Source organism: Phyllobates terribilis, unplaced genomic scaffold (genome assembly GCF_046119375.1).
Source record: "Phyllobates terribilis strain yellow unplaced genomic scaffold, ASM4611937v1 Scaffold_40__1_contigs__length_11209783, whole genome shotgun sequence".
In the NCBI taxonomy this organism is placed as follows: Eukaryota; Metazoa; Chordata; class Amphibia; order Anura; family Dendrobatidae; genus Phyllobates; species Phyllobates terribilis.
The window spans coordinates 6,009,762-6,030,612 of NW_027362800.1; the positions used below are offsets into that span (position 1 = coordinate 6,009,762).

General features: G+C 46.7%; 14 non-coding genes and 1 pseudogene across 14 annotated transcripts; all 15 read right to left on the reverse strand.

Moving 5' to 3' along the window:
- Nucleotides 1-131: 131 nt before the first annotated feature.
- Nucleotides 132-322, reverse strand: LOC141188310 (U2 spliceosomal RNA). The gene has a single exon (XR_012262415.1). It is a non-coding gene; the product is annotated as a U2 spliceosomal RNA (small nuclear RNA).
- A 1,120-nt stretch (nucleotides 323-1,442) lies between these two features.
- On the reverse strand, nucleotides 1,443-1,633 carry LOC141188311 (U2 spliceosomal RNA). The gene has a single exon (XR_012262416.1). It is a non-coding gene; the product is annotated as a U2 spliceosomal RNA (small nuclear RNA).
- Nucleotides 1,634-2,755: 1,122 nt separating this feature from the next.
- LOC141188312 (U2 spliceosomal RNA) lies at nucleotides 2,756-2,946 on the reverse strand. The gene has a single exon (XR_012262417.1). It is a non-coding gene; the product is annotated as a U2 spliceosomal RNA (small nuclear RNA).
- A 1,120-nt stretch (nucleotides 2,947-4,066) lies between these two features.
- LOC141188314 (U2 spliceosomal RNA) lies at nucleotides 4,067-4,257 on the reverse strand. The gene has a single exon (XR_012262418.1). It is a non-coding gene; the product is annotated as a U2 spliceosomal RNA (small nuclear RNA).
- A 1,120-nt stretch (nucleotides 4,258-5,377) lies between these two features.
- LOC141188315 (U2 spliceosomal RNA) lies at nucleotides 5,378-5,568 on the reverse strand. Its single transcript, XR_012262419.1, has one exon. It is a non-coding gene; the product is annotated as a U2 spliceosomal RNA (small nuclear RNA).
- Nucleotides 5,569-6,690: 1,122 nt separating this feature from the next.
- LOC141188316 (U2 spliceosomal RNA) lies at nucleotides 6,691-6,881 on the reverse strand. The gene has a single exon (XR_012262420.1). It is a non-coding gene; the product is annotated as a U2 spliceosomal RNA (small nuclear RNA).
- Nucleotides 6,882-8,003: 1,122 nt separating this feature from the next.
- Nucleotides 8,004-8,194, reverse strand: LOC141188317 (U2 spliceosomal RNA). The gene has a single exon (XR_012262421.1). It is a non-coding gene; the product is annotated as a U2 spliceosomal RNA (small nuclear RNA).
- A 1,120-nt stretch (nucleotides 8,195-9,314) lies between these two features.
- Nucleotides 9,315-9,505, reverse strand: LOC141188318 (U2 spliceosomal RNA). Its single transcript, XR_012262422.1, has one exon. It is a non-coding gene; the product is annotated as a U2 spliceosomal RNA (small nuclear RNA).
- Nucleotides 9,506-10,628: 1,123 nt separating this feature from the next.
- On the reverse strand, nucleotides 10,629-10,819 carry LOC141188319 (U2 spliceosomal RNA). The gene has a single exon (XR_012262423.1). It is a non-coding gene; the product is annotated as a U2 spliceosomal RNA (small nuclear RNA).
- Nucleotides 10,820-11,940: 1,121 nt separating this feature from the next.
- On the reverse strand, nucleotides 11,941-12,131 carry LOC141188321 (U2 spliceosomal RNA). The gene has a single exon (XR_012262425.1). It is a non-coding gene; the product is annotated as a U2 spliceosomal RNA (small nuclear RNA).
- Nucleotides 12,132-13,257: 1,126 nt separating this feature from the next.
- LOC141188322 (U2 spliceosomal RNA) lies at nucleotides 13,258-13,448 on the reverse strand. Its single transcript, XR_012262426.1, has one exon. It is a non-coding gene; the product is annotated as a U2 spliceosomal RNA (small nuclear RNA).
- A 1,121-nt stretch (nucleotides 13,449-14,569) lies between these two features.
- Nucleotides 14,570-14,760, reverse strand: LOC141188323 (U2 spliceosomal RNA). The gene has a single exon (XR_012262427.1). It is a non-coding gene; the product is annotated as a U2 spliceosomal RNA (small nuclear RNA).
- Nucleotides 14,761-15,879: 1,119 nt separating this feature from the next.
- LOC141185677 (U2 spliceosomal RNA) lies at nucleotides 15,880-16,061 on the reverse strand. The gene has a single exon (XR_012260313.1). It is a non-coding gene; the product is annotated as a U2 spliceosomal RNA (small nuclear RNA).
- Nucleotides 16,062-16,585: 524 nt separating this feature from the next.
- On the reverse strand, nucleotides 16,586-16,701 carry LOC141186121 (U2 spliceosomal RNA; annotated as a pseudogene).
- Nucleotides 16,702-17,822: 1,121 nt separating this feature from the next.
- LOC141188325 (U2 spliceosomal RNA) lies at nucleotides 17,823-18,013 on the reverse strand. Its single transcript, XR_012262428.1, has one exon. It is a non-coding gene; the product is annotated as a U2 spliceosomal RNA (small nuclear RNA).
- Between the last annotated feature and the right edge of the window lie 2,838 nt (nucleotides 18,014-20,851).

The following is a 20,851-nucleotide window of genomic DNA, read 5'->3' on the forward strand; positions in this document are numbered from 1 at the left end:
TTTTAACATGAAAAATCCAATGAGGAGAAGAAAAGCAAAGCCAAAGAGTCCATCCCAAAATCCGACAAACAAGCAAAATGAACAAAAAGCATTGAATTCAATTCTTTCTGATTTTAGAAACTGCATTAAAGAAGGGGTGCACCGGTCCTGGAGATACTGCAATACCAGGTCAATGCGTGGAGTGGACAGAGCAAGCTCTTTTTCCATCTCCCTGTTCTAAAAATCCATTTAATATATGGTCCCCAGATAGGGGACGTATCAGATATTAAACTGATAAGAACAGATACTACACTTGATCTTAGCCAAAAGGCCGAGAAGCGATAACCAGAATTGGTTTCCGACTACGGTGCCACCCAAGGATTCTGAAAAGTCCATTTGTGGAGATGGAAACCTGGACTCCCGTTAAGAAGACATGCTGTCAACCTCTAGATCCCTCACATGCCTGCACTTTTCGGCTTGCTGCTGCTGCAATCCACGCGTTTTAGATCTGCATAACTTCACCTCTTTTAGCACAGTACCCTCAACCCCCGGCTGTTCCCACCCGCCTCAACACCGTTGGAAGGGAGGAGAACCAATTAAGGCGGGGGGGGGGTGGAACGAGCAGCTGTCTACCCTTAGCAGGAGGGTTGCTGATTAATTACCTCTCCTGCTGCTGCTGCTGCTGGCTGTCCAGCAGCAGACTGAAGGTGGCTGCTGCTGTGCGCAGGTATATAAAGGCTCAGAGCCTATTATGACACGCGCAGCCAGCGTTCCATTGCCACATTCCGTCTACTGCAGACGGGATACCTGGATGGCTGAATGTCACTGAGAAGCTCACAGAGACCGCCATACGCAACAGTTTAAAAGAATGCCACAGACTAATCAACCAAACTTTTTGGGTTGGTTTCTCTTTTATAGTCTGCAGGCATTAAATGAAAGAAGTCAGTGTTCCAGCAGAGGGAGACAACGTTTCAGAAAAGGCATTGTAGCAAACCAAAAAAGAAATTTTAAGCGCAGCAGAGTAACCAGCTCACATACCTGTTAGCTCAGGTGAGTTTAAAAGGCTGCTGTTGATAACAAGGGCATTTGCTAAATAGATGGTGTGTGTGCAACAATATACTGAAAGGTCAATTATATTGTGCAGCTTATCTCACCACCTGTAGTTATTTAGGTGAAAGCTCCAAAATGCTTGCCTAATATGTCTGTTTATCCAAAAGGAAGTATAGAGGGAGAGCTAGATAGATAGCATTGCATTACATTACATTACATGGCAATGCAATGCACAGTTGCTGAAGTTGAACCAAAATGAGCTTGTCATCTGGCTTCTGCAACTTTTACAATGAAAAATCCAATGAGGAGAAGAAAAGCAAAGCCAAAGAGTCCATCCCAAAATCCGACAAACAAGCAAAATGAACAAAAAGCATTGAATTCAATTCTTTCTGATTTTAGAAACTGCATTAAAGAAGGGGTGCACCGGTCCTGGAGATACTGCAATACCAGGTCAATGCGTGGAGTGGACAGAGCAAGCTCTTTTTCCATCTCCCTGTTCTAAAAATCCATTTAATATATGGTCCCCAGATAGGGGACGTATCAGATATTAAACTGATAAGAACAGATACTACACTTGATCTTAGCCAAAAGGCCGAGAAGCGATAACCAGAATTGGTTTCCGACTACGGTGCCACCCAAGGATTCTGAAAAGTCCATTTGTGGAGATGGCCACCTGGACTCCCGTTAAGAAGACATGCTGTCAACCTCTAGATCCCTCACATGCCTGCACTTTTCGGCTTGCTGCTGCTGCAATCCACGCGTTTTAGATCTGCATAACTCCACCTCTTTCAGCACAGTACCCTCAACCCCCGGCTGTTCCCACCCGCCTCAACACCATTGGAAGGGAGGAGAACCAATTAAGGCGGGGGGGGGGGGTTGAACGAGCAGCTGTCTACCCTTAGCAGGAGGGTTGCTGATTAATTACCTCTCCTGCTGCTGCTGCTGCTGGCTGTCCAGCAGCAGACTGAAGGTGGCTGCTGCTGTGCGCAGGTATATAAAGGCTCAGAGCCTATTATGACACGCGCAGCCAGCGTTCCATTGCCACATTCCGTCTACTGCAGGCGGGATACCTGGATGGCTGAATGTCACTGAGAAGCTCACAGAGACCGCCATACGCAACAGTTTAAAAGAATGCCACAGACTAATCAACCAAACTTTTTGGGTTGGTTTCTCTTTTATAGTCTGCAGGCATTAAATGAAAGAAGTCAGTGTTCCAGCAGAGGGAGACAACGTTTCAGAAAAGGCATTGTAGCAAACCAAAAAAGAAATTTTAAGCGCAGCAGAGTAACCAGCTCACATACCTGTTAGCTCAGGTGAGTTTAAAAGGCTGCTGTTGATAACAAGGGCATTTGCTAAATAGATGGTGTGTGTGCAACAATATACTGAAAGGTCAATTATATTGTGCAGCTTATCTCACCACCTGTAGTTATTTAGGTGAAAGCTCCAAAATGCTTGCCTAATATGTCTGTTTATCCAAAAGGAAGTATAGAGGGAGAGCTAGATAGATAGCATTGCATTACATTACATTACATGGCAATGCAATGCACAGTTGCTGAAGTTGAACCAAAATGAGCTTGTCATCTGGCTTCTGCAACTTTTAACATGAAAAATCCAATGAGGAGAAGAAAAGCAAAGCCAAAGAGTCCATCCCAAAATCCGACAAACAAGCAAAATGAACAAAAAGCATTGAATTCAATTCTTTCTGATTTTAGAAACTGCATTAAAGAAGGGGTGCACCGGTCCTGGAGATACTGCAATACCAGGTCAATGCGTGGAGTGGACAGAGCAAGCTCTTTTTCCATCTCCCTGTTCTAAAAATCCATTTAATATATGGTCCCCAGATAGGGGACGTATCAGATATTAAACTGATAAGAACAGATACTACACTTGATCTTAGCCAAAAGGCCGAGAAGCGATAACCAGAATTGGTTTCCGACTACGGTGCCACCCAAGGATTCTGAAAAGTCCATTTGTGGAGATGGCCACCTGGACTCCCGTTAAGAAGACATGCTGTCAACCTCTAGATCCCTCACATGCCTGCACTTTTCGGCTTGCTGCTGCTGCAATCCACGCGTTTTAGATCTGCATAACTCCACCTCTTTTAGCACAGTACCCTCAACCCCCGGCTGTTCCCACCCGCCTCAACACCGTTGGAAGGGAGGAGAACCAATTAAGGCGGGGGGGGGGTGGAACGAGCAGCTGTCTACCCTTAGCAGGAGGGTTGCTGATTAATTACCTCTCCTGCTGCTGCTGCTGCTGGCTGTCCAGCAGCAGACTGAAGGTGGCTGCTGCTGTGCGCAGGTATATAAAGGCTCAGAGCCTATTATGACACGCGCAGCCAGCGTTCCATTGCCACATTCCGTCTACTGCAGGCGGGATACCTGGATGGCTGAATGTCACTGAGAAGCTCACAGAGACCGCCATAAGCAACAGTTTAAAAGAATGCCACAGACTAATCAACCAAACTTTTTGGGTTGGTTTCTATTTTATAGTCTGCAGGCATTAAATGAAAGAAGTCAGTGTTCCAGCAGAGGGAGACAACGTTTCAGAAAAGGCATTGTAGCAAACCAAAAAAGAAATTTTAAGCGCAGCAGAGTAACCAGCTCACATACCTGTTAGCTCAGGTGAGTTTAAAAGGCTGCTGTTGATAACAAGGGCATTTGCTAAATAGATGGTGTGTGTGCAACAATATACTGAAAGGTCAATTATATTGTGCAGCTTATCTCACCACCTGTAGTTATTTAGGTGAAAGCTCCAAAATGCTTGCCTAATATGTCTGTTTATCCAAAAGGAAGTATAGAGGGAGAGCTAGATAGATAGCATTGCATTACATTACATTACATGGCAATGCAATGCACAGTTGCTGAAGTTGAACCAAAATGAGCTTGTCATCTGGCTTCTGCAACTTTTAACATGAAAAATCCAATGAGGAGAAGAAAAGCAAAGCCAAAGAGTCCATCCCAAAATCCGACAAACAAGCAAAATGAACAAAAAGCATTGAATTCAATTCTTTCTGATTTTAGAAACTGCATTAAAGAAGGGGTGCACCGGTCCTGGAGATACTGCAATACCAGGTCAATGCGTGGAGTGGACAGAGCAAGCTCTTTTTCCATCTCCCTGTTCTAAAAATCCATTTAATATATGGTCCCCAGATAGGGGACGTATCAGATATTAAACTGATAAGAACAGATACTACACTTGATCTTAGCCAAAAGGCCGAGAAGCGATAACCAGAATTGGATTCCGACTACGGTGCCACCCAAGGATTCTGAAAAGTCCATTTGTGGAGATGGAAACCTGGACTCCCGTTAAGAAGACATGCTGTCAACCTCTAGATCCCTCACATGCCTGCACTTTTCGGCTTGCTGCTGCTGCAATCCACGCGTTTTAGATCTGCATAACTTCACCTCTTTTAGCACAGTACCCTCAACCCCCGGCTGTTCCCACCCGCCTCAACACCGTTGGAAGGGAGGAGAACCAATTAAGGCGGGGGGGGGGTGGAACGAGCAGCTGTCTACCCTTAGCAGGAGGGTTGCTGATTAATTACCTCTCCTGCTGCTGCTGCTGCTGGCTGTCCAGCAGCAGACTGAAGGTGGCTGCTGCTGTGCGCAGGTATATAAAGGCTCAGAGCCTATTATGACACGCGCAGCCAGCGTTCCATTGCCACATTCCGTCTACTGCAGACGGGATACCTGGATGGCTGAATGTCACTGAGAAGCTCACAGAGACCGCCATACGCAACAGTTTAAAAGAATGCCACAGACTAATCAACCAAACTTTTTGGGTTGGTTTCTCTTTTATAGTCTGCAGGCATTAAATGAAAGAAGTCAGTGTTCCAGCAGAGGGAGACAACGTTTCAGAAAAGGCATTGTAGCAAACCAAAAAAGAAATTTTAAGCGCAGCAGAGTAACCAGCTCACATACCTGTTAGCTCAGGTGAGTTTAAAAGGCTGCTGTTGATAACAAGGGCATTTGCTAAATAGATGGTGTGTGTGCAACAATATACTGAAAGGTCAATTATATTGTGCAGCTTATCTCACCACCTGTAGTTATTTAGGTGAAAGCTCCAAAATGCTTGCCTAATATGTCTGTTTATCCAAAAGGAAGTATAGAGGGAGAGCTAGATAGATAGCATTGCATTACATTACATTACATGGCAATGCAATGCACAGTTGCTGAAGTTGAACCAAAATGAGCTTGTCATCTGGCTTCTGCAACTTTTACAATGAAAAATCCAATGAGGAGAAGAAAAGCAAAGCCAAAGAGTCCATCCCAAAATCCGACAAACAAGCAAAATGAACAAAAAGCATTGAATTCAATTCTTTCTGATTTTAGAAACTGCATTAAAGAAGGGGTGCACCGGTCCTGGAGATACTGCAATACCAGGTCAATGCGTGGAGTGGACAGAGCAAGCTCTTTTTCCATCTCCCTGTTCTAAAAATCCATTTAATATATGGTCCCCAGATAGGGGACGTATCAGATATTAAACTGATAAGAACAGATACTACACTTGATCTTAGCCAAAAGGCCGAGAAGCGATAACCAGAATTGGTTTCCGACTACGGTGCCACCCAAGGATTCTGAAAAGTCCATTTGTGGAGATGGCCACCTGGACTCCCGTTAAGAAGACATGCTGTCAACCTCTAGATCCCTCACATGCCTGCACTTTTCGGCTTGCTGCTGCTGCAATCCACGCGTTTTAGATCTGCATAACTCCACCTCTTTCAGCACAGTACCCTCAACCCCCGGCTGTTCCCACCCGCCTCAACACCATTGGAAGGGAGGAGAACCAATTAAGGCGGGGGGGGGGGGTTGAACGAGCAGCTGTCTACCCTTAGCAGGAGGGTTGCTGATTAATTACCTCTCCTGCTGCTGCTGCTGCTGGCTGTCCAGCAGCAGACTGAAGGTGGCTGCTGCTGTGCGCAGGTATATAAAGGCTCAGAGCCTATTATGACACGCGCAGCCAGCGTTCCATTGCCACATTCCGTCTACTGCAGACGGGATACCTGGATGGCTGAATGTCACTGAGAAGCTCACAGAGACCGCCATACGCAACAGTTTAAAAGAATGCCACAGACTAATCAACCAAACTTTTTGGGTTGGTTTCTCTTTTATAGTCTGCAGGCATTAAATGAAAGAAGTCAGTGTTCCAGCAGAGGGAGACAACGTTTCAGAAAAGGCATTGTAGCAAACCAAAAAAGAAATTTTAAGCGCAGCAGAGTAACCAGCTCACATACCTGTTAGCTCAGGTGAGTTTAAAAGGCTGCTGTTGATAACAAGGGCATTTGCTAAATAGATGGTGTGTGTGCAACAATATACTGAAAGGTCAATTATATTGTGCAGCTTATCTCACCACCTGTAGTTATTTAGGTGAAAGCTCCAAAATGCTTGCCTAATATGTCTGTTTATCCAAAAGGAAGTATAGAGGGAGAGCTAGATAGATAGCATTGCATTACATTACATTACATGGCAATGCAATGCACAGTTGCTGAAGTTGAACCAAAATGAGCTTGTCATCTGGCTTCTGCAACTTTTACAATGAAAAATCCAATGAGGAGAAGAAAAGCAAAGCCAAAGAGTCCATCCCAAAATCCGACAAACAAGCAAAATGAACAAAAAGCATTGAATTCAATTCTTTCTGATTTTAGAAACTGCATTAAAGAAGGGGTGCACCGGTCCTGGAGATACTGCAATACCAGGTCAATGCGTGGAGTGGACAGAGCAAGCTCTTTTTCCATCTCCCTGTTCTAAAAATCCATTTAATATATGGTCCCCAGATAGGGGACGTATCAGATATTAAACTGATAAGAACAGATACTACACTTGATCTTAGCCAAAAGGCCGAGAAGCGATAACCAGAATTGGTTTCCGACTACGGTGCCACCCAAGGATTCTGAAAAGTCCATTTGTGGAGATGGCCACCTGGACTCCCGTTAAGAAGACATGCTGTCAACCTCTAGATCCCTCACATGCCTGCACTTTTCGGCTTGCTGCTGCTGCAATCCACGCGTTTTAGATCTGCATAACTCCACCTCTTTCAGCACAGTACCCTCAACCCCCGGCTGTTCCCACCCGCCTCAACACCATTGGAAGGGAGGAGAACCAATTAAGGCGGGGGGGGGGGGTTGAACGAGCAGCTGTCTACCCTTAGCAGGAGGGTTGCTGATTAATTACCTCTCCTGCTGCTGCTGCTGCTGGCTGTCCAGCAGCAGACTGAAGGTGGCTGCTGCTGTGCGCAGGTATATAAAGGCTCAGAGCCTATTATGACACGCGCAGCCAGCGTTCCATTGCCACATTCCGTCTACTGCAGGCGGGATACCTGGATGGCTGAATGTCACTGAGAAGCTCACAGAGACCGCCATACGCAACAGTTTAAAAGAATGCCACAGACTAATCAACCAAACTTTTTGGGTTGGTTTCTCTTTTATAGTCTGCAGGCATTAAATGAAAGAAGTCAGTGTTCCAGCAGAGGGAGACAACGTTTCAGAAAAGGCATTGTAGCAAACCAAAAAAGAAATTTTAAGCGCAGCAGAGTAACCAGCTCACATACCTGTTAGCTCAGGTGAGTTTAAAAGGCTGCTGTTGATAACAAGGGCATTTGCTAAATAGATGGTGTGTGTGCAACAATATACTGAAAGGTCAATTATATTGTGCAGCTTATCTCACCACCTGTAGTTATTTAGGTGAAAGCTCCAAAATGCTTGCCTAATATGTCTGTTTATCCAAAAGGAAGTATAGAGGGAGAGCTAGATAGATAGCATTGCATTACATTACATTACATGGCAATGCAATGCACAGTTGCTGAAGTTGAACCAAAATGAGCTTGTCATCTGGCTTCTGCAACTTTTAACATGAAAAATCCAATGAGGAGAAGAAAAGCAAAGCCAAAGAGTCCATCCCAAAATCCGACAAACAAGCAAAATGAACAAAAAGCATTGAATTCAATTCTTTCTGATTTTAGAAACTGCATTAAAGAAGGGGTGCACCGGTCCTGGAGATACTGCAATACCAGGTCAATGCGTGGAGTGGACAGAGCAAGCTCTTTTTCCATCTCCCTGTTCTAAAAATCCATTTAATATATGGTCCCCAGATAGGGGACGTATCAGATATTAAACTGATAAGAACAGATACTACACTTGATCTTAGCCAAAAGGCCGAGAAGCGATAACCAGAATTGGTTTCCGACTACGGTGCCACCCAAGGATTCTGAAAAGTCCATTTGTGGAGATGGCCACCTGGACTCCCGTTAAGAAGACATGCTGTCAACCTCTAGATCCCTCACATGCCTGCACTTTTCGGCTTGCTGCTGCTGCAATCCACGCGTTTTAGATCTGCATAACTCCACCTCTTTTAGCACAGTACCCTCAACCCCCGGCTGTTCCCACCCGCCTCAACACCGTTGGAAGGGAGGAGAACCAATTAAGGCGGGGGGGGGGTGGAACGAGCAGCTGTCTACCCTTAGCAGGAGGGTTGCTGATTAATTACCTCTCCTGCTGCTGCTGCTGCTGGCTGTCCAGCAGCAGACTGAAGGTGGCTGCTGCTGTGCGCAGGTATATAAAGGCTCAGAGCCTATTATGACACGCGCAGCCAGCGTTCCATTGCCACATTCCGTCTACTGCAGGCGGGATACCTGGATGGCTGAATGTCACTGAGAAGCTCACAGAGACCGCCATAAGCAACAGTTTAAAAGAATGCCACAGACTAATCAACCAAACTTTTTGGGTTGGTTTCTATTTTATAGTCTGCAGGCATTAAATGAAAGAAGTCAGTGTTCCAGCAGAGGGAGACAACGTTTCAGAAAAGGCATTGTAGCAAACCAAAAAAGAAATTTTAAGCGCAGCAGAGTAACCAGCTCACATACCTGTTAGCTCAGGTGAGTTTAAAAGGCTGCTGTTGATAACAAGGGCATTTGCTAAATAGATGGTGTGTGTGCAACAATATACTGAAAGGTCAATTATATTGTGCAGCTTATCTCACCACCTGTAGTTATTTAGGTGAAAGCTCCAAAATGCTTGCCTAATATGTCTGTTTATCCAAAAGGAAGTATAGAGGGAGAGCTAGATAGATAGCATTGCATTACATTACATTACATGGCAATGCAATGCACAGTTGCTGAAGTTGAACCAAAATGAGCTTGTCATCTGGCTTCTGCAACTTTTAACATGAAAAATCCAATGAGGAGAAGAAAAGCAAAGCCAAAGAGTCCATCCCAAAATCCGACAAACAAGCAAAATGAACAAAAAGCATTGAATTCAATTCTTTCTGATTTTAGAAACTGCATTAAAGAAGGGGTGCACCGGTCCTGGAGATACTGCAATACCAGGTCAATGCGTGGAGTGGACAGAGCAAGCTCTTTTTCCATCTCCCTGTTCTAAAAATCCATTTAATATATGGTCCCCAGATAGGGGACGTATCAGATATTAAACTGATAAGAACAGATACTACACTTGATCTTAGCCAAAAGGCCGAGAAGCGATAACCAGAATTGGATTCCGACTACGGTGCCACCCAAGGATTCTGAAAAGTCCATTTGTGGAGATGGCCACCTGGACTCCCGTTAAGAAGACATGCTGTCAACCTCTAGATCCCTCACATGCCTGCACTTTTCGGCTTGCTGCTGCTGCAATCCACGCGTTTTAGATCTGCATAACTCCACCTCTTTTAGCACAGTACCCTCAACCCCCGGCTGTTCCCACCCGCCTCAACACCGTTGGAAGGGAGGAGAACCAATTAAGGCGGGGGGGGGGGGATGGAACGAGCAGCTGTCTACCCTTAGCAGGAGGGTTGCTGATTAATTACCTCTCCTGCTGCTGCTGCTGCTGGCTGTCCAGCAGCAGACTGAAGGTGGCTGCTGCTGTGCGCAGGTATATAAAGGCTCAGAGCCTATTATGACACGCGCAGCCAGCGTTCCATTGCCACATTCCGTCTACTGCAGGCGGGATACCTGGATGGCTGAATGTCACTGAGAAGCTCACAGAGACCGCCATAAGCAACAGTTTAAAAGAATGCCACAGACTAATCAACCAAACTTTTTGGGTTGGTTTCTCTTTTATAGTCTGCAGGCATTAAATGAAAGAAGTCAGTGTTCCAGCAGAGGGAGACAACGTTTCAGAAAAGGCATTGTAGCAAACCAAAAAAGAAATTTTAAGCGCAGCAGAGTAACCAGCTCACATACCTGTTAGCTCAGGTGAGTTTAAAAGGCTGCTGTTGATAACAAGGGCATTTGCTAAATAGATGGTGTGTGTGCAACAATATACTGAAAGGTCAATTATATTGTGCAGCTTATCTCACCACCTGTAGTTATTTAGGTGAAAGCTCCAAAATGCTTGCCTAATATGTCTGTTTATCCAAAAGGAAGTATAGAGGGAGAGCTAGATAGATAGCATTGCATTACATTACATTACATGGCAATGCAATGCACAGTTGCTGAAGTTGAACCAAAATGAGCTTGTCATCTGCCTTCTGCAACTTTTAACATGAAAAATCCAATGAGGAGAAGAAAAGCAAAGCCAAAGAGTCCATCCCAAAATCCGACAAACAAGCAAAATGAACAAAAAGCATTGAATTCAATTCTTTCTGATTTTAGAAACTGCATTAAAGAAGGGGTGCACCGGTCCTGGAGATACTGCAATACCAGGTCAATGCGTGGAGTGGACAGAGCAAGCTCTTTTTCCATCTCCCTGTTCTAAAAATCCATTTAATATATGGTCCCCAGATAGGGGACGTATCAGATATTAAACTGATAAGAACAGATACTACACTTGATCTTAGCCAAAAGGCCGAGAAGCGATAACCAGAATTGGTTTCCGACTACGGTGCCACCCAAGGATTCTGAAAAGTCCATTTGTGGAGATGGCCACCTGGACTCCCGTTAAGAAGACATGCTGTCAACCTCTAGATCCCTCACATGCCTGCACTTTTCGGCTTGCTGCTGCTGCAATCCACGCGTTTTAGATCTGCATAACTCCACCTCTTTTAGCACAGTACCCTCAACCCCCGGCTGTTCCCACCCGCCTCAACACCGTTGGAAGGGAGGAGAACCAATTAAGGCGGGGGGGGGGGTGGAACGAGCAGCTGTCTACCCTTAGCAGGAGGGTTGCTGATTAATTACCTCTCCTGCTGCTGCTGCTGCTGGCTGTCCAGCAGCAGACTGAAGGTGGCTGCTGCTGTGCGCAGGTATATAAAGGCTCAGAGCCTATTATGACACGCGCAGCCAGCGTTCCATTGCCACATTCCGTCTACTGCAGGCGGGATACCTGGATGGCTGAATGTCACTGAGAAGCTCACAGAGACCGCCATAAGCAACAGTTTAAAAGAATGCCACAGACTAATCAACCAAACTTTTTGGGTTGGTTTCTCTTTTATAGTCTGCAGGCATTAAATGAAAGAAGTCAGTGTTCCAGCAGAGGGAGACAACGTTTCAGAAAAGGCATTGTAGCAAACCAAAAAAGAAATTTTAAGCGCAGCAGAGTAACCAGCTCACATACCTGTTAGCTCAGGTGAGTTTAAAAGGCTGCTGTTGATAACAAGGGCATTTGCTAAATAGATGGTGTGTGTGCAACAATATACTGAAAGGTCAATTATATTGTGCAGCTTATCTCACCACCTGTAGTTATTTAGGTGAAAGCTCCAAAATGCTTGCCTAATATGTCTGTTTATCCAAAAGGAAGTATAGAGGGAGAGCTAGATAGATAGCATTGCATTACATTACATTACATGGCAATGCAATGCACAGTTGCTGAAGTTGAACCAAAATGAGCTTGTCATCTGGCTTCTGCAACTTTTAACATGAAAAATCCAATGAGGAGAAGAAAAGCAAAGCCAAAGAGTCCATCCCAAAATCCGACAAACAAGCAAAATGAACAAAAAGCATTGAATTCAATTCTTTCTGATTTTAGAAACTACATTAAAGAAGGGGTGCACCGGTCCTGGAGATACTGCAATACCAGGTCAATGCGTGGAGTGGACAGAGCAAGCTCTTTTTCCATCTCCCTGTTCTAAAAATCCATTTAATATATGGTCCCCAGATAGGGGACGTATCAGATATTAAACTGATAAGAACAGATACTACACTTGATCTTAGCCAAAAGGCCGAGAAGCGATAACCAGAATTGGTTTCCGACTACGGTGCCACCCAAGGATTCTGAAAAGTCCATTTGTGGAGATGGCCACCTGGACTCCCGTTAAGAAGACATGCTGTCAACCTCTAGATCCCTCACATGCCTGCACTTTTCGGCTTGCTGCTGCTGCAATCCACGCGTTTTAGATCTGCATAACTCCACCTCTTTTAGCACAGTACCCTCAACCCCCGGCTGTTCCCACCCGCCTCAACACCGTTGGAAGGGAGGAGAACCAATTAAGGCGGGGGGGGGGGGGTGGAACGAGCAGCTGTCTACCCTTAGCAGGAGGGTTGCTGATTAATTACCTCTCCTGCTGCTGCTGCTGCTGCTGGCTGTCCAGCAGCAGACTGAAGGTGGCTGCTGCTGTGCGCAGGTATATAAAGGCTCAGAGCCTATTATGACACGCGCAGCCAGCGTTCCATTGCCACATTCCGTCTACTGCAGGCGGGATACCTGGATGGCTGAATGTCACTGAGAAGCTCACAGAGACCGCCATAAGCAACAGTTTAAAAGAATGCCACAGACTAATCAACCAAACTTTTTGGGTTGGTTTCTCTTTTATAGTCTGCAGGCATTAAATGAAAGAAGTCAGTGTTCCAGCAGAGGGAGACAACGTTTCAGAAAAGGCATTGTAGCAAACCAAAAAAGAAATTTTAAGCGCAGCAGAGTAACCAGCTCACATACCTGTTAGCTCAGGTGAGTTTAAAAGGCTGCTGTTGATAACAAGGGCATTTGCTAAATAGATGGTGTGTGTGCAACAATATACTGAAAGGTCAATTATATTGTGCAGCTTATCTCACCACCTGTAGTTATTTAGGTGAAAGCTCCAAAATGCTTGCCTAATATGTCTGTTTATCCAAAAGGAAGTATAGAGGGAGAGCTAGATAGATAGCATTGCATTACATTACATTACATGGCAATGCAATGCACAGTTGCTGAAGTTGAACCAAAATGAGCTTGTCATCTGGCTTCTGCAACTTTTAACATGAAAAATCCAATGAGGAGAAGAAAAGCAAAGCCAAAGAGTCCATCCCAAAATCCGACAAACAAGCAAAATGAACAAAAAGCATTGAATTCAATTCTTTCTGATTTTAGAAACTGCATTAAAGAAGGGGTGCACCGGTCCTGGAGATACTGCAATACCAGGTCAATGCGTGGAGTGGACAGAGCAAGCTCTTTTTCCATCTCCCTGTTCTAAAAATCCATTTAATATATGGTCCCCAGATAGGGGACGTATCAGATATTAAACTGATAAGAACAGATACTACACTTGATCTTAGCCAAAAGGCCGAGAAGCGATAACCAGAATTGGTTTCCGACTACGGTGCCACCCAAGGATTCTGAAAAGTCCATTTGTGGAGATGGCCACCTGGACTCCCGTTAAGAAGACATGCTGTCAACCTCTAGATCCCTCACATGCCTGCACTTTTCGGCTTGCTGCTGCTGCAATCCACGCGTTTTAGATCTGCATAACTCCACCTCTTTTAGCACAGTACCCTCAACCCCCGGCTGTTCCCACCCGCCTCAACACCGTTGGAAGGGAGGAGAACCAATTAAGGCGGGGGGGGGGGTGGAACGAGCAGCTGTCTACCCTTAGCAGGAGGGTTGCTGATTAATTACCTCTCCTGCTGCTGCTGCTGCTGGCTGTCCAGCAGCAGACTGAAGGTGGCTGCTGCTGTGCGCAGGTATATAAAGGCTCAGAGCCTATTATGACACGCGCAGCCAGCGTTCCATTGCCACATTCCGTCTACTGCAGGCGGGATACCTGGATGGCTGAATGTCACTGAGAAGCTCACAGAGACCGCCATAAGCAACAGTTTAAAAGAATGCCACAGACTAATCAACCAAACTTTTTGGGTTGGTTTCTCTTTTATAGTCTGCAGGCATTAAATGAAAGAAGTCAGTGTTCCAGCAGAGGGAGACAACGTTTCAGAAAAGGCATTGTAGCAAACCAAAAAAGAAATTTTAAGCGCAGCAGAGTAACCAGCTCACATACCTGTTAGCTCAGGTGAGTTTAAAAGGCTGCTGTTGATAACAAGGGCATTTGCTAAATAGATGGTGTGTGTGCAACAATATACTGAAAGGTCAATTATATTGTGCAGCTTATCTCACCACCTGTAGTTATTTAGGTGAAAGCTCCAAAATGCTTGCCTAATATGTCTGTTTATCCAAAAGGAAGTATAGAGGGAGAGCTAGATAGATAGCATTGCATTACATTACATTACATGGCAATGCAATGCACAGTTGCTGAAGTTGAACCAAAATGAGCTTGTCATCTGGCTTCTGCAACTTTTAACATGAAAAATCCAATGAGGAGAAGAAAAGCAAAGCCAAAGAGTCCATCGCAAAATCCGACAAACAAGCAAAATGAACAAAAAGCATTGAATTCAATTCTTTCTGATTTTAGAAACTGCATTAAAGAAGGGGTGCACCGGTCCTGGAGATACTGCAATACCAGGTCAATGCGTGGAGTGGACAGAGCAAGCTCTTTTTCCATCTCCCTGTTCTAAAAATCCATTTAATATATGGTCCCCAGATAGGGGACGTATCAGATATTAAACTGATAAGAACAGATACTACACTTGATCTTAGCCAAAAGGCCGAGAAGCGATAACCAGAATTGGTTTCCGACTACGGTGCCACCCAAGGATTCTGAAAAGTCCATTTGTGGAGATGGCCACCTGGACTCCCGTTAAGAAGACATGCTGTCAACCTCTAGATCCCTCACATGCCTGCACTTTTCGACTTGCTGCTGCTGCAATCCACGCGTTTTAGATCTGCATAACTCCACCTCTTTTAGCACAGTACCCTCAACCCCCGGCTGTTCCCACCCGCCTCAACACCGTTGGAAGGGAGGAGAACCAATTAAGGCGGGGGGGGGTGGAACGAGCAGCTGTCTACCCTTAGCAGGAGGGTTGCTGATTAATTACCCCTCCTGCTGCTGCTGCTGCTGGCTGTCCAGCAGCAGACTGAAGGTGGCTGCTGCTGTGCGCAGGTATATAAAGGCTCAGAGCCTATTATGACACGCGCAGCCAGCGTTCCATTGCCACATTCCGTCTACTGCAGGCGGGATACCTGGATGGCTGAATGTCACTGAGAAGCTCACAGAGACCGCCATAAGCAACAGTTTAAAAGAATGCCACAGACTAATCAACCAAACTTTTTGGGTTGGTTTCTCTTTTATAGTCTGCAGGCATTAAATGAAAGAAGTCAGTGTTCCAGCAGAGGGAGACAACGTTTCAGAAAAGGCATTGTAGCAAACCAAAAAAGAAATTTTAAGCGCAGCAGAGTAACCAGCTCACATACCTGTTAGCTCAGGTGAGTTTAAAAGGCTGCTGTTGATAACAAGGGCATTTGCTAAATAGATGGAGTGTGTGCAACAATATACTGAAAGGTCAATTATATTGTGCAGCTTATCTCACCACCTGTAGTTATTTAGGTGAAAGCTCCAAAATGCTTGCCTAATATGTCTGTTTATCCAAAAGGAAGTATAGAGGGAGAGCTAGATAGATAGCATTGCATTACATTACATTACATGGCAATGCAATGCACAGTTGCTGAAGTTGAACCAAAATGAGCTTGTCATCTGGCTTCTGCAACTTTTAACATGAAAAATCCAATGAGGAGAAGAAAAGCAAAGCCAAAGAGTCCATCCCAAAATCCGACAAACAAGCAAAATGAACAAAAAGCATTGAATTCAATTCTTTCTGATTTTAGAAACTGCATTAAAGAAGGGGTGCACCGGTCCTGGAGATACTGCAATACCAGGTCAATGCGTGGAGTGGACAGAGCAAGCTCTTTTTCCATCTCCCTGTTCTAAAAATCCATTTAATATATGGTCCCCAGATAGGGGATGTATCAGATATTAAACTGATAAGAACAGATTTTTTGATTGAAGCTGCATCCAAGGCACTGAAGAATGTGACCGAAGTTACACCAAAACAGCGCACGAGGCGAGGATTCATGTGTACCCTTCCCGGAGGAGAGGGTCCCCAATAAACCATCCCCATCCCTCCGAGCCAGAAGGCCACAGCGAGGGTCAGGGATCTCCGATGCTCTCCCTAGCCGAAGCCGGAGAAGAGCCGTTTTCGTGCTCCCAGCTTCCATCTAGGCTGCCACCCTAGTGGAGCTGGAGCCTGTGTTGGTTTCTCAGCCCAAAGCTGACCGGACCTCCGACCGGGTTTATAAAAATTCCCCTTCCTAGCCCGGAGGCCAGGAATAGGGGGGGTTGCTCAGAAAGTATGATTGGCAAAGGTGCGGCGTGCTACGAAGCCAAGTCTTTCTGGGGTTCCCAGTCCCAGTAAGCTTGGACTCCCACCAGGGCGCCTACTCCTGGGGCACATTGCTCCAAAGCCCTCACACTTACCCAGCCTAGTGACTTCGATCCTGGAGGGCCATGTTTTCCATCAGATAACTCTATGAGCCACCTGGCGTACTAACAAGTGCACCAAACCAGTGTGTAATATGCATCAATTTACTAGGGCAGCCCAAGGACAAAACTGCCTTTTCAAAAGATACTACACTTGATCTTAGCCAAAAGGCCGAGAAGCGATAACCAGAATTGGTTTCCGACTACGGTGCCACCCAAGGATTCTGAAAAGTCCATTTGTGGAGATGGCCACCTGGACTCCCGTTAAGAAGACATGCTGTCAACCTCTAGATCCCTCACATGCCTGCACTTTTCGGCTTGCTGCTGCTGCAATCCACGCGTTTTAGATCTGCATAACTCCACCTCTTATAGCACAGTACCCTCAACCCCCGGCTGTTCCCACCCGCCTCAACACCGTTGGAAGGGAGGAGAACCAATTAAGGCGGGGGGGGGGGTGGAACGAGCAGCTGTCTACCCTTAGCAGGAGGGTTGCTGATTAATTACCTCTCCTGCTGCTGCTGCTGCTGGCTGTCCAGCAGCAGACTGAAGGTGGCTGCTGCTGTGCGCAGGTATATAAAGGCTCAGAGCCTATTATGACACGCGCAGCCAGCGTTCCATTGCCACATTCCGTCTACTGCAGGCGGGATACCTGGATGGCTGAATGTCACTGAGAAGCTCACAGAGACCGCCATAAGCAACAGTTTAAAAGAATGCCACAGACTAATCAACCAAACTTTTTGGGTTGGTTTCTCTTTTATAGTCTGCAGGCATTAAATGAAAGAAGTCAGTGTTCCAGCAGAGGGAGACAACGTTTCAGAAAAGGCATTGTAGCAAACCAAAAAAGAAATTTTAAGCGCAGCAGAGTAACCAGCTCACATACCTGTTAGCTCAGGTGAGTTTAAAAGGCTGCTGTTGATAACAAGGGCATTTGCTAAATAGATGGTGTGTGTGCAACAATATACTGAAAGGTCAATTATATTGTGCAGCTTATCTCACCACCTGTAGTTATTTAGGTGAAAGCTCCAAAATGCTTGCCTAATATGTCTGTTTATCCAAAAGGAAGTATAGAGGGAGAGCTAGATAGATAGCATTGCATTACATTACATTACATGGCAATGCAATGCACAGTTGCTGAAGTTGAACCAAAATGAGCTTGTCATCTGGCTTCTGCAACTTTTAACATGAAAAATCCAATGAGGAGAAGAAAAGCAAAGCCAAAGAGTCCATCCCAAAATCCGACAAACAAGCAAAATGAACAAAAAGCATTGAATTCAATTCTTTCTGATTTTAGAAACTGCATTAAAGAAGGGGTGCACCGGTCCTGGAGATACTGCAATACCAGGTCAATGCGTGGAGTGGACAGAGCAAGCTCTTTTTCCATCTCCCTGTTCTAAAAATCCATTTAATATATGGTCCCCAGATAGGGGACGTATCAGATATTAAACTGATAAGAACAGATACTACACTTGATCTTAGCCAAAAGGCCGAGAAGCGATAACCAGAATTGGTTTCCGACTACGGTGCCACCCAAGGATTCTGAAAAGTCCATTTGTGGAGATGGCCACCTGGACTCCCGTTAAGAAGACATGCTGTCAACCTCTAGATCCCTCACATGCCTGCACTTTTCGGCTTGCTGCTGCTGCAATCCACGCGTTTTAGATCTGCATAACTCCACCTCTTTTAGCACAGTACCCTCAACCCCCGGCTGTTCCCACCCGCCTCAACACCGTTGGAAGGGAGGAGAACCAATTAAGGCGGGGGGGGGGGGTGGAACGAGCAGCTGTCTACCCTTAGCAGGAGGGTTGCTGATTAATTACCTCTCCTGCTGCTGCTGCTGCTGCTGGCTGTCCAGCAGCAGACTGAAGGTGGCTGCTGCTGTGCGCAGGTATATAAAGGCTCAGAGCCTATTATGACACGCGCAGCCAGCGTTCCATTGCCACATTCCGTCTACTGCAGGCGGGATACCTGGATGGCTGAATGTCACTGAGAAGCTCACTGAGACCGCCATAAGCAACAGTTTAAAAGAATGCCACAGACTAATCAACCAAACTTTTTGGGTTGGTTTCTCTTTTATAGTCTGCAGGCATTAAATGAAAGAAGTCAGTGTTCCAGCAGAGGGAGACAACGTTTCAGAAAAGGCATTGTAGCAAACCAAAAAAGAAATTTTAAGCGCAGCAGAGTAACCAGCTCACATACCTGTTAGCTCAGGTGAGTTTAAAAGGCTGCTGTTGATAACAAGGGCATTTGCTAAATAGATGGTGTGTGTGCAACAATATACTGAAAGGTCAATTATATTGTGCAGCTTATCTCACCACCTGTAGTTATTTAGGTGAAAGCTCCAAAATGCTTGTGTGACACCCCAGGGGTCTGGTTGCCACAGTAACGTAATGTTATGTCTGAGAGCAGGTGGGAGGTCCTTTGGTCAGGGATCCTGTGCATGCCACACCTCCTGCCCAGTCTTGGGAGGGGAAGAACTTCCCCTATAAAAACCTGGGGCTGAGGCAGGGTGAGTGAGTAGAAGAAGAGAAGAAGTAGAGACAGCATAGGAAGAAACAGCAGTTACAAGGAGTCAGGGGCTGGCAGCTGCAGAGTTCGCCCTGACTAAGAAGACTTTTTACCGGACCCGGAGTCCGAGGCTGTGGGGACTAATTCCTACCCAGCAGCAGAATCCGTCAGGCAGGGGATTTCAGGTCCTCTGGCCCAGAAGCCCGAAGGCACGGTCACACGCGTGGGACCAGCACCGCCATCGTGGAGCGGAAGCCATTAGAAGGCCCCGAGTCACCGGCCGTACGGGTGAGCACCACACGGTACACTCAGGGACGTGGGCTACTTACATCAGCTCCTAGCAAGGTAGCCAGAAGAGTACAGTCAGTTTGGGAGGCCTACAACTACGCCTGGCCAGGGGAGATCCCATCTGCTCAAGGACTGACCAGGCCCCATCCGCTAGCAAGTACTCCGGGAGGGTCTTTTGTTGTTACCAGTAAAGACCCTGAACTACACCGTACCGTCTCTGAGTGGTTCTTGCTACCCCCATCATCCACGTCGGCTGCCCTGAGGCCATACCCCTCCCGTTGGGGGTTATACTATCACGCTGCACAATCCCACCATCGGCCTCAGCGGTCTGCCCTGCAGCAGCAGCCCCCTGGCTGCACTCAACGGGTGGCGTAGTCATCAACCATTTACCGCTAACAGACTGCCGTCCAGTTTGACTCCCTGGGCACGGACCGGGTCACCGCCACGAGACTACAACCCTCAACAGATCCGGCTCCGGGTAAGCTCTCGCAGCGCGACACAGGCCCAGGGGCGCGTCAATTTTGGCGTAGTCGGCAGGATTTCGTGCCCGCAACCACCGGGTACTGCGTGCCTGAAAAAGAGACTTTTCAAACTTACCAGTGGTGAAGATTCCCGCCATCCGGCGCCATCTTCAGCCTTCTTCCCGCCATCGGTGAAGTTTCCCGCCATCCGGCGCCATCTTCGGCCTTCTTCCCGCCATCCGTGGAGTTTTCCCGCCGTTGGACGCCATCTTGAGGACGCCGCGCGGGAAGAAGAGGGGCGTGGACTCCGAAAGCGCGCGAGAACTGAAGCCCCGCCTCACGTCCGGACGTTGCGTAAGGTCCTGGAAGGAGCCCAGCAGACGCCGACGTCACAGGAGCGCGACGGAAGGTCCTCAACCCTGACGATCCACTGCGGAGCCGCGGCCTACGGAAGAGGATCATCGCAAGGTAGGCCACGGTCCACTAGGGGGGAGGAAGATGTCGGATACGGAGGAGAGCTTCACTGCCTCAACCCCCGCCAGCGCTACCGCTGCTGCAGTTATGCCCTTCACCATGCCCTATATCCCGGGAGCAGCTTGGCTACCCCAGTACTCAGGGGAGTCACATACCCTGCATGACTTTAAAGAAAAGCTGGATAGCCTCTTCCAGGTTTCCCCCCTCACAGAAGAGCAAAAAGTGAGCATCCTGGTGGCCCAACTAACCGGGGCAGCCAAAAGGGAAGTAAAATCCTGGCCACCTGGGAGGAAGACTGTCGCAGGGATACTAACCCGGCTGAAGGACACCTTTGATACCCGCACATCAGCTGAGATTAAGCTTAGATTCTACGGGTGCAAGCAGCGAGCGCATGAGAGTATAAGGGACTATGCACTAAACCTACAAGAGGCCCTGAGGGCCATAAAGCAGACCGACCCTGATGGGGTGGGAAACGAGGACAGGCTGTTGACTGAACAATTTATAGAGGGTTTATATTGCAATGCCCACCGAACCCAGTTGCGGGCAATGGCCTTACAGGATCCCCATCTGGACTTTGCACAGTTCAAGGATAGAGCTATCCGGGTG